The following is a 14,106-nucleotide window of genomic DNA, read 5'->3' as shown; positions in this document are numbered from 1 at the left end:
CTAGACAAAGAACCACTGAGTGCTGATGCGTAAGTAAGAGAAGCCGATGACATCGCGTGAGGATGGTTTGGGCTCTAAACGTAAAGCTTACATGGAAACCAGATCATGGTTAAGACCAATATATGCAAAGAAATAGTGTGTTCGTCACCCCTTACGTGTTTTGAACCAGGCGAGAGGGATGAGATGGAAATACGAGAGTGAGATAGAAAAAATTAGGGTCGGATTTAGGAACCCTAAATCATCGGCTCAAATTGATAACTGGGAGGTAAGAACCCTAAATCCTCAGCTCATTAGGGTCGAATTAAGAGTGTAAGAACTTGTTGGAACCGAGAATTAGGTTTTTGGTGGAGGTGATGGATCAAGGAATTGAGGAAGCTGTGGATGAAGACGAAGGCCCTAATTCGAAGAGGCCGGGAATTTTTGGGATGAATAGGCGGGGTTTAATTTTTTGCATTTCATTTTTCCCCCTAAAAACGCGTGTTCCTAAAAAAAATATAAAGTGACATAGTTACACGACGCACATTTTTTGATAGGTGCCCTCCGTATTTTTTTTTTGTTTCTAACACTAACTTTAGGGCACGCAAAAATATGTGGCCTCTATCCTTCAAATTTTGGAAAACTGACATTATTTTTTAGGGCACGCACAAATGCGCGTTCTCTATCAGTGTGTGTCATTAATTGCGCGTCGTAAAAGGCTATTTTTCTAGTAGTGCAAGTTACCCAAGACGACGGGTGGACTCGATAACATATGGGTCATCGTCGACAGATTGACCAAATCCGCGCATTTCCTACCCATCAAGGAGACTGACAAAATGGAAAAGCTTACAAGAACTTACATAAGGGAAGTAGTGCGATAGCATGGTGTTTTGATATCCATTATCTCCAATAGAGATAGTAGATTCACTTCAAGATTCTGACAGTCACTACAAAGTTCCCTAGGGACTAGGCTAGACATGAGTACAGCCTACCACCCACAAACAGACGGACAAAGTGAGAGAACGATACAAACTTTAGAAGATATGCTGAGAGCATGTGTGATTGACTTTGGAAAGGCATGGGATATCCATTTACCCCTTGTCGAATTTTCATACAACAATAGTTATCATACAAGCATAAAGGCTGCTCCGTTTGAAGCCCTCTATGGTCGAAAGTGCAGCTCCCCTCTGTGCTGGACTGAAGTTGGTGACACCCAGTTAGCTAAGGGACGAGTTCCTGAAAGCACTCTCACCGGTCCGGAAATCATACGTGAAACGACAGAGAAGATCGTTCAGATTCGTGAACGATTGAAAGCCTCTAGAGACCGACAGAAAAGCTACGCTGACCAAAGGAGGAAACCTTTGGAATTCCAGGTAGGAGACCACGTTTTATTGAAGGTCTCACTGTGGAAGGGTTTAATACGCTTTGGAAAGCGTGGGAAACTAAATCCAAGATATGTTGGGCCTTTCGAGATTCTTGCCAGAATCGGACCTGTGGCTTACAAACTTAACCTACCGCGTGAACTTTGTAACATACATCCAACCTTCCATGTCTCGAACTTGAAAAAGTGTCTGTCCGATGAGACTCTTGTTATTCCACTCGACGAGATCGAGATCAACGAGAGCCTCAACTTTGTGGAAGAACCGGTAGAAATCATGGACCGAGAGGTCAAACAAATGAAACAGAGTCGCATACCCATCGTGAAGGTTCGCTGGAACGCCATGCGGGGACCTGAATTCACATGGGAACGCGAAGATCAGATGAAACGAAAGTACCCTCATCTTTTTCTCTGATCCACTAGTATCTTTACTACTTTAAATTTTGGGACGAAATTCCCTCTAACGGTGGGATGATGTGACAACCCGATATTTCAACTCTTTGTAATGACCTAAAAAGTCAAGTATTGTAACCACTTTTGAGTTAATGAAATTAACTTTGATAATAAAATGTCCAAAAAGTTTCTATTTAATTACCTACTATGTTTAATGTCATTAAACCGTGATCGTACGTAAAAAGAACGCCCAAATACGGCTTCGTATATTGAAGTTATGATTTTTCCAAGTTCGGCTTAGCAGCAGACAACTAAAAACTCGAATCGGGGATCGAGCGACTTTTGGCCGGAATGACCTAAACGAGAATCGAAGGTCTCAACAATGGTATTTCAGTGGTAAAAAGTCTGGCAAAAACTGACGTCAGATAAAGAAGTTATGAATTTCTAACGAAATTCTCTTAAACACGACATTTTAAAAAAATAAATAATAAAAATAATTTCGAAATTTGCCGACGGAATCTAAACGAAAGTTGTAGAGCGTAGTCTCACCTACGCGTGGATATAAAAAAAACATCGAAAACGGAATTCGTATGAAGAAGATGTGAATTTTAGAAGTTTATTAATTAAATAAAATATAAATTTAATTATTAAAGCCTTGGTATTATCCGAAGGCGAGTCAGCAGATAGGGCCGAGTTACGCCCTGCGTAAGCTCGTACGCCCAACGTACTCAAGGCCGAGGCCTCAGATCGTCCACGTCTCGGCCTATGCGAAGCTAGCCCCTATCCCATCCGAAGTCCGAGGCAGTCGAGGATTCGGTCATGCGTGACGTACGCGTACGCCCTGCGTACCCTCGTACGCCCCGCGTACCGAGGCGGTTCCCAGCCCCTATAAAAGGGATGCGAGGGTTCCGAAGAAAGGGCTCCAATTCTCTCATTTCTCTTACGTTCTTGCCTCGTTTTCCGTGCCCGTGCTAACCCGTAGCCCCGGTCATTTTGCTCAAGTCCCGAAGGTCGTTTTTACTCCCGAGATTCCTGAGAATCCCGAGAAAAAATCCGTTTCCTGGGAAGAAATTCTGCCCGGTTTCCATCTCGCTTTCTGCAAACTTTCAAGTGAGTTCATTCCCTTATAATCCACACTTTTAAATGTTTTATAAATACTTTTATATGCTTTTTAAGGGGGAATACAAGTAAAACACACGATTATTATCGTGTTATATATATATATATATATATATATATATATATATATATATATATATATATATATATATATATATAATGTTTCACTATACATTTTATCAACGGAATCATATGTGATTTATAAATATTATAGGGAAACTTTCATATGCAAAATATATCACGATAACATCATATTTTTGGAGATGAAAAATGTGGTTTTATATGTATATATGTTCATATTGGTACTATATAAATTATAACTTTTTCATAGCAAGTGAGCATTCTTACTAGGGATTTCTATACAAACGAGACACACTTTTAGAAAACTATAATAGGTATAGTTTTACGAGAACATTTCGAACTCTTACATACTAGAAACACTATTTCAAGAAGTTTACTTTCACATACATGAACAAATGAACATTTTCATACGTAAATCAGTTTTATACTAAATTTTGTGAGACATTAACTTCACGTACGTTCGAGTACGCATTTCAAGTCCTGTATTATATACCAGAATCCCTTGGAGGGGAGCATGGTGTTTGTGTATAGATCTATACGGGCTTGACAACCCGCGCCCTGACTGTTAGCTATAGTCCACCATTTGGGGTGACAAACGTCAGAACATTCCAACGCCTGAAGAACATTGTGTATAGGCATTTCTAGTCAATAGCATGGTTATAAAGCTCACATGGAGTATTGAAAACATATTGATTTACGGGGTTTTTCAGAAGTATTGGAAAATTTATACTTACATACATTTTTAGAAACAAACATTGGTCTTGAGAGAAGGCTACTTTTATACTAGTAGAAAATATAGGATTTTCTAGAAACAAACAAACAAGGACAAAACATTTCATTTCATACAAACATTGTCATTTAATACTTATGAAACTCACCAGCTTAAATGATGATCTACTCTTTCAAAATTACTTGTATGTCCCAGGGATTCAGTAATTACAGGTAACAGTATGCTTTTGAAGAAGGGACGCTGCGGCGCCAGTTTAATTTCATATTTTGACATCATATTATAATTGGTTTTGAACATGTAACTTTTGACAAATGTAAACTTTCAATTATATATATGATGGTTGTATTGCTTTCTTTACTATGTATTCATTTGTTCCGTTACCACATGAAGTCATCCGCCCCCGAACGTTTCCGTCGTTCAGGTTTGGGGGTGTGACACTATCAATATCTCCAACAACATTGGATCCACAACTAGAATTCCTATTCTATATACTCAGGATTAGGAAGTATGGACGCATCACTTTGTAGACTATGTGACCAATTCTAAAGACAATGGCTATTTGATCTGGGAAGCGATCACTATAGGTCCGTTCGCTCACTCTGGCACAAACCGAGTCATAAAAACTCAAAAGGAGTACAACCAACTTATGGTTGATGTTAAAGATGTTCCTCAAGGTGAAAATGATAAGTTTGTATGCAATATAAAAGCACTTAGAATGATTAGATTTGCCCTTCAGTCTGACACCTTTCAGTTGGTTAGCTCATGCATGACAGCGAAAGAGGTTTAGGACAAATTGAAAGAGCTGTATTCCACTAATGAGGATCTAGATCATTCGATCCAGAATCTATTACTTTCAGAGTTTGGAGACTTCAAGCAGAAACCTGAATAGAAGCTAATTCAAGCCTTTGATCTCTTTAATCATCTTCTTAGAAAAATGATAAAGCATGGCATAGAAAGGAAAGTTATTGAGCAAAGGTTACATTTATGAATGCCAAGAAGATCGGAAATCGTGATCTTCATCAGTTTCAACATCTAGGGGGAGATTGTTGAGTATTTGAGATATTGAAACTGATATGTCATGTTTGGTTATATAGGGAAGCCATTTTAGGGTTAATCATTTTACGATTCCCTACGATGCCTTTACAGTAGAAGTTCTTAATCGAGCTCTTCTAAGGCATTGATTTTATATTAGGCATAGATTTTTTTATTTATGGTAGATATTTATTGTTCCCTATAAATAATCATTAGTTTTACTTTTGGTGAAAACTTTTTACCAGATTAGGGTTTTCTCTGGACGTTCATCTCATAATCAATACAAGAAAAATCTTTATCAGATTACTTGCATATGTTGGTGATTAATTCTTGATTGTTCTTGATATTCCGCATTCGCCATCTAGGTTTTATTCCTAACATACATTAAAAATAGAACTTACTAAACATGATGAGCATAGTTACTACTAGATTTGCGGTCAACTTTATAAACATGCTAAGATATAAACATTGCAAATACATTTTTCAGAATAAAGGAAACAAACTTATGAATTATAAAATAAAAGATATAATTTTATAAGATTTCATGTTAATAACAAAAAGGGTTTTCTTAGTATTATTCGTGGATTCGTTAAGAGAACTATAGTGTGAGCCGCCTTGTAACCAGAGTCTCCTGGAGGGAGAGCATGAGTTTGTCTATAGATCTATACGGGACTGACAATCTCACACTCTGACTATTAGTTACATTCAACCGGGGGTAACAAACGTATGTTCAGTTTTCGACGTCCGAAGTACGTCGTTTTGGTATTCGTCCATCAGTATGGTTATAAGAATTCGCAGGTGAAACGACTCGTCCACGTAATAATGTACTTAAGAAACATTCAACAGGGTTAGTAACTATGTGATGACTTAGTATGTACATTAGGGTAATATGAAATTAACATTCAAATTGCAGTTGGATGTGTGATCTCTGCCTCATTTCCTATTCCTTGTTTGGTTGTGGGCTTAGGGCAAAATCACCCAATCGACTGTTTGTTTGATCTAGATTTCTATAACTCGTATGTACTGAGTGATCGCAGGAGGGTATTAACAACACTTTCAGGATACAAGACACTACGTTTTAAACTAGTTTTATTTTATTAATAAGACTACTATACATTACTAGTAGTAGCCAGGGTTTTCGTACAAAGGTTTTCATACAAGGGTTTTCAAACAGAACAATACTTAAACAACATGAGTATGGTAGCTACTTGTACTCTACGATTTGGAACATATAATTCAATAATATAAACTTAGGGAAAATATAGGATTTTCCAGGATAAACATTAGTACTCTACAAACGAATGGTTCATTATTCAACTAACGAATATTTATTATTAATTCCATGACTCCTTAGTTTATGCATCAGGGTTACGTATGAAGAATATTTGATTGACTGTGGAATGTGTGGGTTCCGCCTCATTCCCTGTTCCTTGTTTGGTTGTGGGTTTAGGGCGGATCCACACAATTAACTGTCTATCCGATATTGGTTTATACGTAACTAGTATGGGCTAAGAAGTCATAGAAGGAATGGGTTAATCATACTTTACATAAGAGAATATTGGATTTTCTTGAGGAACACTTTCAACAGATATCGAAGGACCAATACAGTTAACTTTGTAAGTATCTAGTGAATACTTCAAGATTATGTACATGTGGATCCGACAACCAGTGGAATGTGTGGCCTCCGCCTCATTCCTTGTTCCTTGTTTGGTTTTGGGCTTGGGGCAGAAACTCACAATCGATTGTTTGTTCGATCTGGATTGTATATGATTTGTATACACTAAGTACTCGTAGGAAGAACTAGTAAGAATCATTTTTACTTAACATTTATTACATTAGAAAATTTAAGGTTTTCCGGAGAAACATAATGCACTTTTCGAAAGAACACGAAACAGTTTTCCAAAACAAAATGCTGATGAACTCACCAGCTTTATGCTGATACTCTTTCAAAACCTACTTGTATTTTCAGGACATTAGTAGACATGTACACGCACCGGGTTCAAGAAGATTGAGCATAGTAGCTTCAAGTCTTTACTTTTTATTTACTTTTGGAGTCAATCGTGTGCGATTCAAATACAGTGTAACCATTATACTGTTAATACAATGGTTTTTGTTGCTTTGATTACTATTATTCAATTGTTGTGATACTACACATGATGTCCTCCGACCCCGAACGTTTCCGCCGTTTCCGTTTTGGGGTGTGACAATAGCCCTTGCTATCATATCCCCTAGCATCTTGCAACTGGATTGGCTCATAAACTGCCAAATATCAATCCTCAGCATCTCATGGTACCTTGATTTCTTCATCTCCTCATCCGCCACATACTGCAGAACCAACAACACCCTCTCACAAAACATCGCAGTGATCTCAGCCACCGTCTCAGTAGTCCGGTGGAGATCCTGAAACTCTCGCGCCAACTATTGCATCTCGATCACTGGTGCAAACTCAACCCTGAATCTAGTCATAAAATCATCCAATGTCATCGAATCCACAACATCATCACCAAACCCTCACCAACATCAGAATGCAATGTGTAATCTCAGACAAAATGAACTACCTCGTATGATCATCCAACTGTCCGACTCCAAATCCGGAGCCCAAACCCTCACCAACATCAGAACTACCAATCGCTCTTCCTCAAAGAGTCACCATACTGAAAATAGACCATATAAATCATCATAATAAACATCAAAAATCTATTGAGGGATCACAAACTCTAAAGGCTTCCTGGTTTCATTGCAGCTCTCCATGACTCGAGTACGGATCCTCTGCTTCCAATAGTATTGGCCCATAGTACCTTCCACATCTATTTGTACTTTCCTCAATAATTGCCTTGAAGCTGCCAAGTCACTTTATATCCACATAATTAACCATCATCAAGATAAGGCTCCCAACACTCTTCTTAGGTTTTCCTAGGGCGACTCCTCACCACTCTCCGCCATAAGCTGCAGAAGGAACTCCCGCTAACTTCCTCTAACTAGCTTACGAATACAATTACATATCACCTAAACCGGATAATTCTTCGAATTTGAGGTCTCACACTATAATGGTTGGACTCAAACAAGAGTTGTGTAATAGATTTAAAACCTAATCTTATAAAATTATATAGTCTCAGTAATATGTAACTTAACATATTCACTTACTAGTTAGCTAAAACTAGCGAGAACTCCTAAAAAACACAAAGAAAGCAACATTCGAGCATCAAGTAATCAAAACCAAGCATAACCTAATCATGTCATCCTATCTCTAACTGATCAGTAATAGCATGCAAGTATACAAGCTCATACAATAGGCATATAAAAGCATTTCTCCAAGCATTCTATCATGCAAATACTGAGCATATCCTTAGCCCTAACTAACATGTGGTTCATGGATTCACAAATCAAATCATATCAGATAACATGTATGGGTATTTTTGGAAAACTTACTTGAGCTCGGTCGATTGCATGCACCACACCCTTTCTTGTATTAGAAAACCCCTTTTTTTAAACAATTATTTTTGAATTTTTTTACCAAATCATTAGTTTGAGTTTAGACACACCCGAGAGTATGTCTGAATCCCTCCAAATAAGGCTCTGATACCAACTTGTAACGTCCCAAAAATAAGACCCAAAATTTTCAATTTTCAATTAATAAAAACAATATTCCACAACATCATCATAAATCTTAAAAGGATCAATGCATCCAAACATCATAAATTATCAGATTTATTGTGAAAATGCGAAACAATATCGTGTGTGCACTACAATCACCCCGAGTTCTTTCACTTTGAACCAGAAGTACCTGAAACATAAACTGTAAACCGTAAGCATGAAGCTTAGTGAGTTTCCCCCAAATACCACATACCAAACATATCATACATATAATTGGCCCCACTCGATGAGTGTAATGGCCCCGCCCTAACTCGCATAACGGGTCGCGCCCACTGACTATAAAGGGCCTCGCCCTAACTCGCATAACGGGCCCCACCCACTGAGTATAACAAGCCTCGCGCTAATTCGCATAATGGGCCTCGCCCAGCATACTAGCATACAAGTATAACAAGTGATAACATACATATTATCCATCGGGTCCCACCCACAAATCACACGAACACATACACATGCAAGAGTCACGCAGACATCTAGCACCCTAGCATAGTAAACCATGGGTCAAAATTGGTACCTTCTACCTGCTAAACACGGTGAGGAAGACTCACCTCAGACTGCTGAATCATATAGATAAATCCCTAGTTGTTGGTCCAAAAAGCCCCGCGCTATCATTATAAAATAATATCCACTTAATAATTGGATCTCGACTCCTACTAAGAGTCCAAACTAGGGTAAAAGACCATTTTACCCTTTTTCTAACTTGGCCAAGGCCAAAGCCCAAACCAATTACTCAAAAAGGCCCAATTCCAAAAATAGTCATCCAAGGCCCAATTATGGCCAATCCTCCACATTAGGCCCAAACCCCTTTGTGGGCCTTCATCCAAAAGATTCCACACTAGAAATCTGATAGCCTAACAAAGCCCTAAACTCATAAGGTCCATACATGGCCCAAAACTAAGAAGCCCAAAACTGAAGCCCACCTGTTGAGTATGTTGGACGTACTTAACTCGTACGCTTAGCGTACATGCTTAAGGGGCTAGTACGCCCAGCATACTCCCCAATTGGCCACCCCATATCAAAAAGAACTTAATCCATTCAGCCCCTACTCCGTACTCTCATATCTTGTCCCAAAACATCATTTATCACTTAAAGTTGGCAACACTACGTGTATGCATAGCTTAATGGGCTCTAAAGCTCAAAATAGCTTAACCAAGTGTCTTAACACATGCATGAGTCCATATACACCATAAAGTTTTCATTTTTATCCTTAAGGGACCCCTAAAATGTCTAGATCTAGTATGTTAAGCTTCTGAAACAACCTTAGCTCACAAGGACCAACCAAGATGGCCATAAATAAGCCCAAAAGAATATCTATACAAGGAGTTGACAAGTTATGGACTTTATACCTCAAAATTCATGAAATGAAGTAGCTAATCTGGATCTCTAAGCTCCTCTCTAAAGAATGAGTCTTCAACCTTCTTCTACCACTTCAAGATGCACAAAACACACCAAAGCTCTTTACAAGAGCTCAAAAGCACCAAACAAAGGTTAAGGGACGAAATTAGGGTTTTGAAGATATGGAGGCTGGTCTAAAATGTCCAAGAGGTGGGTTATAGAAGCTTAAATAGGCATGAACCCTAAAAATTAAGGTTTGTCCCAAGCTAGCGTACGCCCAGCATACGTGGTCGATACTTGTGATCAGAGTCTAGCTAGTACGCCAAGCGTACTCAGAGAGTACACCCCGCGGACTAGCTAGAGGACAAAAATGCAAGAACTTTGTTTAGCAAGGGTAAAAAGGGAATTTTACAAGATTCAAATGTTACAAATAGACAACTACTCTCACAAGCGACACCACGGTCAAGACCAAACTTGTGTGACCCCTAAGCTTCCAAAACAGTTCAAGTACACAATAACCATCTGAGACACATACGAGACTTATAACCATCTACATCACCGGTCTTCTGGTATGTTAACCAGTATACCACTATCCCTATGTCGGTCAAAACAGCTATGGATCATTAGTGACCTTGGGACTATCAACAATCTTGAGGACGGGAGTTATCGACATCTCTAAGAATACTCATAATAGCCATCAGCTACTAAGACTCAGCTAGTCTAGCATACACACCACTATGACATAGGTAATACTAGGGAAAGAACTCACGCGAAACCTCACAATAAAACAAACACGATTCCGCTAAAAATAATCCCAAAAATGAACGGATAATATACAACCATGACTTTCCAACAAGTCAACATATTATAATTGCCTGAATCAACTTGTCAGTCATTGAGCCCCCAATGACAACACTATACTGCTCAAACACCCGCCAATGCCACACGATCAACAAACTGACACACGGGTCTCTGATACACAAGTGCCAACCCCACTCACAAAATTGAAATCCATAATGGCTCACGGAACGTCATGAGCCATCCTGCCATTGGCATGAGAAGCTTACGGTTCTTCACCGTTCTTTCCATCACCCAACCACAAGCCTGAAGACTCTCGACCAACATCCAATGTTCCCTAAGACACACTACCATCATCCAACTGACGAGTGGGAACCCAAACAACATCCCACTTAGCACTTGCCAAGAATACGGGAGCCATACTATTATGGAACACACACTCTTCTACAATCCGCTGCCACCGACACATTGTGAAACAAAACATGACCTCGTATAACCATAATAAGATACACAATTTAACTCGTGTTCTAACTTGAAAACACAATATATCATACCTTCCAGGAGGAAACACAGTGCTCCTCGGCCAACTGTGTTCCTTCTTACACATGACCTTACCCAAAAGGTGACTTAGCGGCGAATTGAACGAAACGACGAACCTTAACCGCTATTAAGAACATTCTTCTAACAACAAAAACAAGTTCCTACACTTGATGAAGCTGAACATATTCTACTAGTGCGCAAAATACCAACAAAACTTTCGATTTCGTAAGGAATTTCAAAATTAACCAGAAACGTTGACAAAAGCCTGATCGAATCAAACCCAATACCAACACAGTCAACGCGACCTGCCAAAAAATGAACTTTGTGTAACACAATTATACCTAAAAAACTAAACGATGTTGTTTCGATATCCAAACTTCTAATAACAAAGGCCAAATCAAGCCCACTAGGAACAACCATTCCTCAACCAATCAATCGGAAGAACACCTATACAGAGACCAAGATACATACTTTACAAAACTTGACTAAGGGCTGATGCATCAATTGCACCTTCAGCTAGTACAACTTGAAGCCTTCAGACATTCTCAACGAACTCTAAGGATGATCCCTAATTTCCCATCTAAACCCAAGATAACTAAGTTATATCGCGGCCTAACCAAGATCTCTAAATCCGATGCACAACTTGAGTGACTCAACGCTCCTATAACAAGATCATTGGCACATTCGAAAGGAACTACTGACCATAACAAGTTTCTTACTCACCATATTCCCGCTACAAGGACAACTCATGCATCCTTGAAGACATAAACCTAACAGAAATTTGCTCTACACCCACAATATGTCCAAACATTAAATTTTCTGTGTCCATGGAGGATTCCGGTGGATCCTTGAGAAATTCAACGAGAAAATTCCTAAACATAAACAATTTGATGGTAGCCCACTTATTTTCCCCATGCAGCAATAAACCCCAACCAAAATCTAGCATACCTGAAGTGCAAATTCATCTGACCTATTGCTAAAATCATAAAAATCGGAATGATCAGTGACCCTCCAAGCTGAATACCTAGTTCTCCCCCACTTAGGGTTTGAACCATCATTGATTGATGTCTACAACGTTAAGCCTCACACCGGCGTAACCAGGTACATACTCAACTTGACTCTCAGAATGCATAACACAACACAAGATGGTTCTTTGAATAATAAAAAAGGAAACTACGAATCTCAGATAGAGATCTCGGAGACCTTTCCCAGTATCGCCAACTTAAACTTAGCAAAATCGATGAATACTATTGGATTGAAGAGGCACCTTACGAGCTAAACTTACACACAAAAAACCTTGCATTTGGAGAACTTATCAACAACCTTTGTTTGTGCACGCATGCACATTTATGTTTGTATATACAAAAGTATTTTCTTTTGAGCACATATATTCACATTTTTGTTTATGCACACATGCAAACTTATGTTTGTGCATACACACATACATTTATGTTTGTACACATGAATATTTATATTTTTGCACACACACACACAATTCTGTTTGTGCATACACACACATTTCCGTTGTTGCTACTAATGTTGTCATTATATTAATTTCAAGTCTTTCTTTCTTATTATTTTGTTGCTCTATTGATGCAAAAGTTAATTTTTGTTTTAGTTGCCTCCCTCATCTATTCCTTGTCACTGAAGATCTTCATTAGCATATTCAATGTCTCAAAATATACAAGTTTAAAGAATGTAAATCTTATTGTTCAAACAAAAAAAAATTCTCCAATAAATCTCTTTGTGACATTTCTACGAACATCTTGAACTGGTAGAAGGAAACAGAGAGAAAGAGGAGAAAAACCAAAAAATTATGAGCATGCAGGAACACGGATCAAATAATCACGAGACATAATGAATCCAAAAGTATAAATTTTCTTCGTATTGGCATTTTCACAAGCACCTTGTGTGCACATTAATTAATCATTTTTAGAACATACCTTCATGGATCAGATTGGACTGTTTCTTCCTCAAAACCTATTTTAGAGCTTAGAAACCGAGTCAGTAGATGTATCTTCTAAAACTAGTTCAACACAAGAGGCTGATAAATTTAAATATATTTCTTTGATAAGTGTTAGAAATTTGGAAACAAAATGAGTAGATCAATATGAACCATGTGTTTATATTAAAATCAGAACACTTCCAGGTGGGGTCTGAGAGCTTAGGTAGGCCCGATTCTGGTAGTAATCATAATATATTTCATTTAGAGGCTAAGCCGATGAGGATTTAGAAACAAAGGAAAAAAGGAATAAGGACATGTCGATTGTAGCAGATGGATTGATTCATAGCCAAAGCATCTTCAATGGAGTTGTATCTGTGGGAGGTGATGACGAACACTCAGGTATGTATTAGATTTGTTGAAAATTATGGATTCACCTTCAAATGATCTATAGACTAGGAGTGTGGATTATAAGTTTTTGATCATAAGATAATTGAAAATCATCGTGGAATCAGGAGAAATAACTTCATAATCGGTAATGGTAGAGGCAACCATGGATTTTGAGGCCTGGTCGGTGATTCATGGATTGATCGTATGCAAGAGAGTGTAAATCAGTTGAGGCGACCATAGATTCCAGACAATAATGGAGTGGTTTCTTTGTTCTTGTATGTGTCGAGTTCATCTGCATATGTTTCTCAATACAAAAGTCTCCATTTTTTACCAATGAATCTCTTTTAGGTTTAATCTTGTGTTATGTAGCTCTTCTTTAATTGTGTACCTATTTAATTTAAAGGCTGAATATTTGATCCTATGATTTCAAAATAGATATTGATTGCATTAGAACTTTACTATATATATATATATATATATATATATATATATATATATATATATATATATATATATATATATATATATATATATATATATATATATATATATATATATATATATATATATATATATATATATATATATATATATATATATATATATAGAGAGAGAGAGAGAGAGAGAGAGAGGGAGAGAGGTTTATTTGATATCATGCTAATTTTGTGAGATATTGGGACGCGATCCTAGTCACTCATCTTGAAGATCAATAAAATTAAAAAATTTTAAAATACAAAAATA

At 37.9% G+C, this 14,106-nt stretch overlaps 1 long non-coding RNA gene across 1 annotated transcript; it reads left to right on the top strand.

The window, feature by feature from the left end:
• Positions 1-13,058: 13,058 nt before the first annotated feature.
• Positions 13,059-13,818, top strand: LOC122196730 (uncharacterized). Its single transcript, XR_006188773.2, has 2 exons — positions 13,059-13,377; positions 13,491-13,818. It is a non-coding gene; the product is annotated as an uncharacterized LOC122196730 (long non-coding RNA).
• The last annotated feature ends 288 nt before the right edge of the window (positions 13,819-14,106 follow it).

Source organism: Lactuca sativa, chromosome 2 (assembly GCF_002870075.4).
Source record: "Lactuca sativa cultivar Salinas chromosome 2, Lsat_Salinas_v11, whole genome shotgun sequence".
Lineage (NCBI taxonomy): Eukaryota > Viridiplantae > Streptophyta > Magnoliopsida > Asterales > Asteraceae > Lactuca > Lactuca sativa.
Note: the sequence above shows the minus strand (reverse complement) of the source record. Positions and strands in the feature narration are given on the sequence as shown.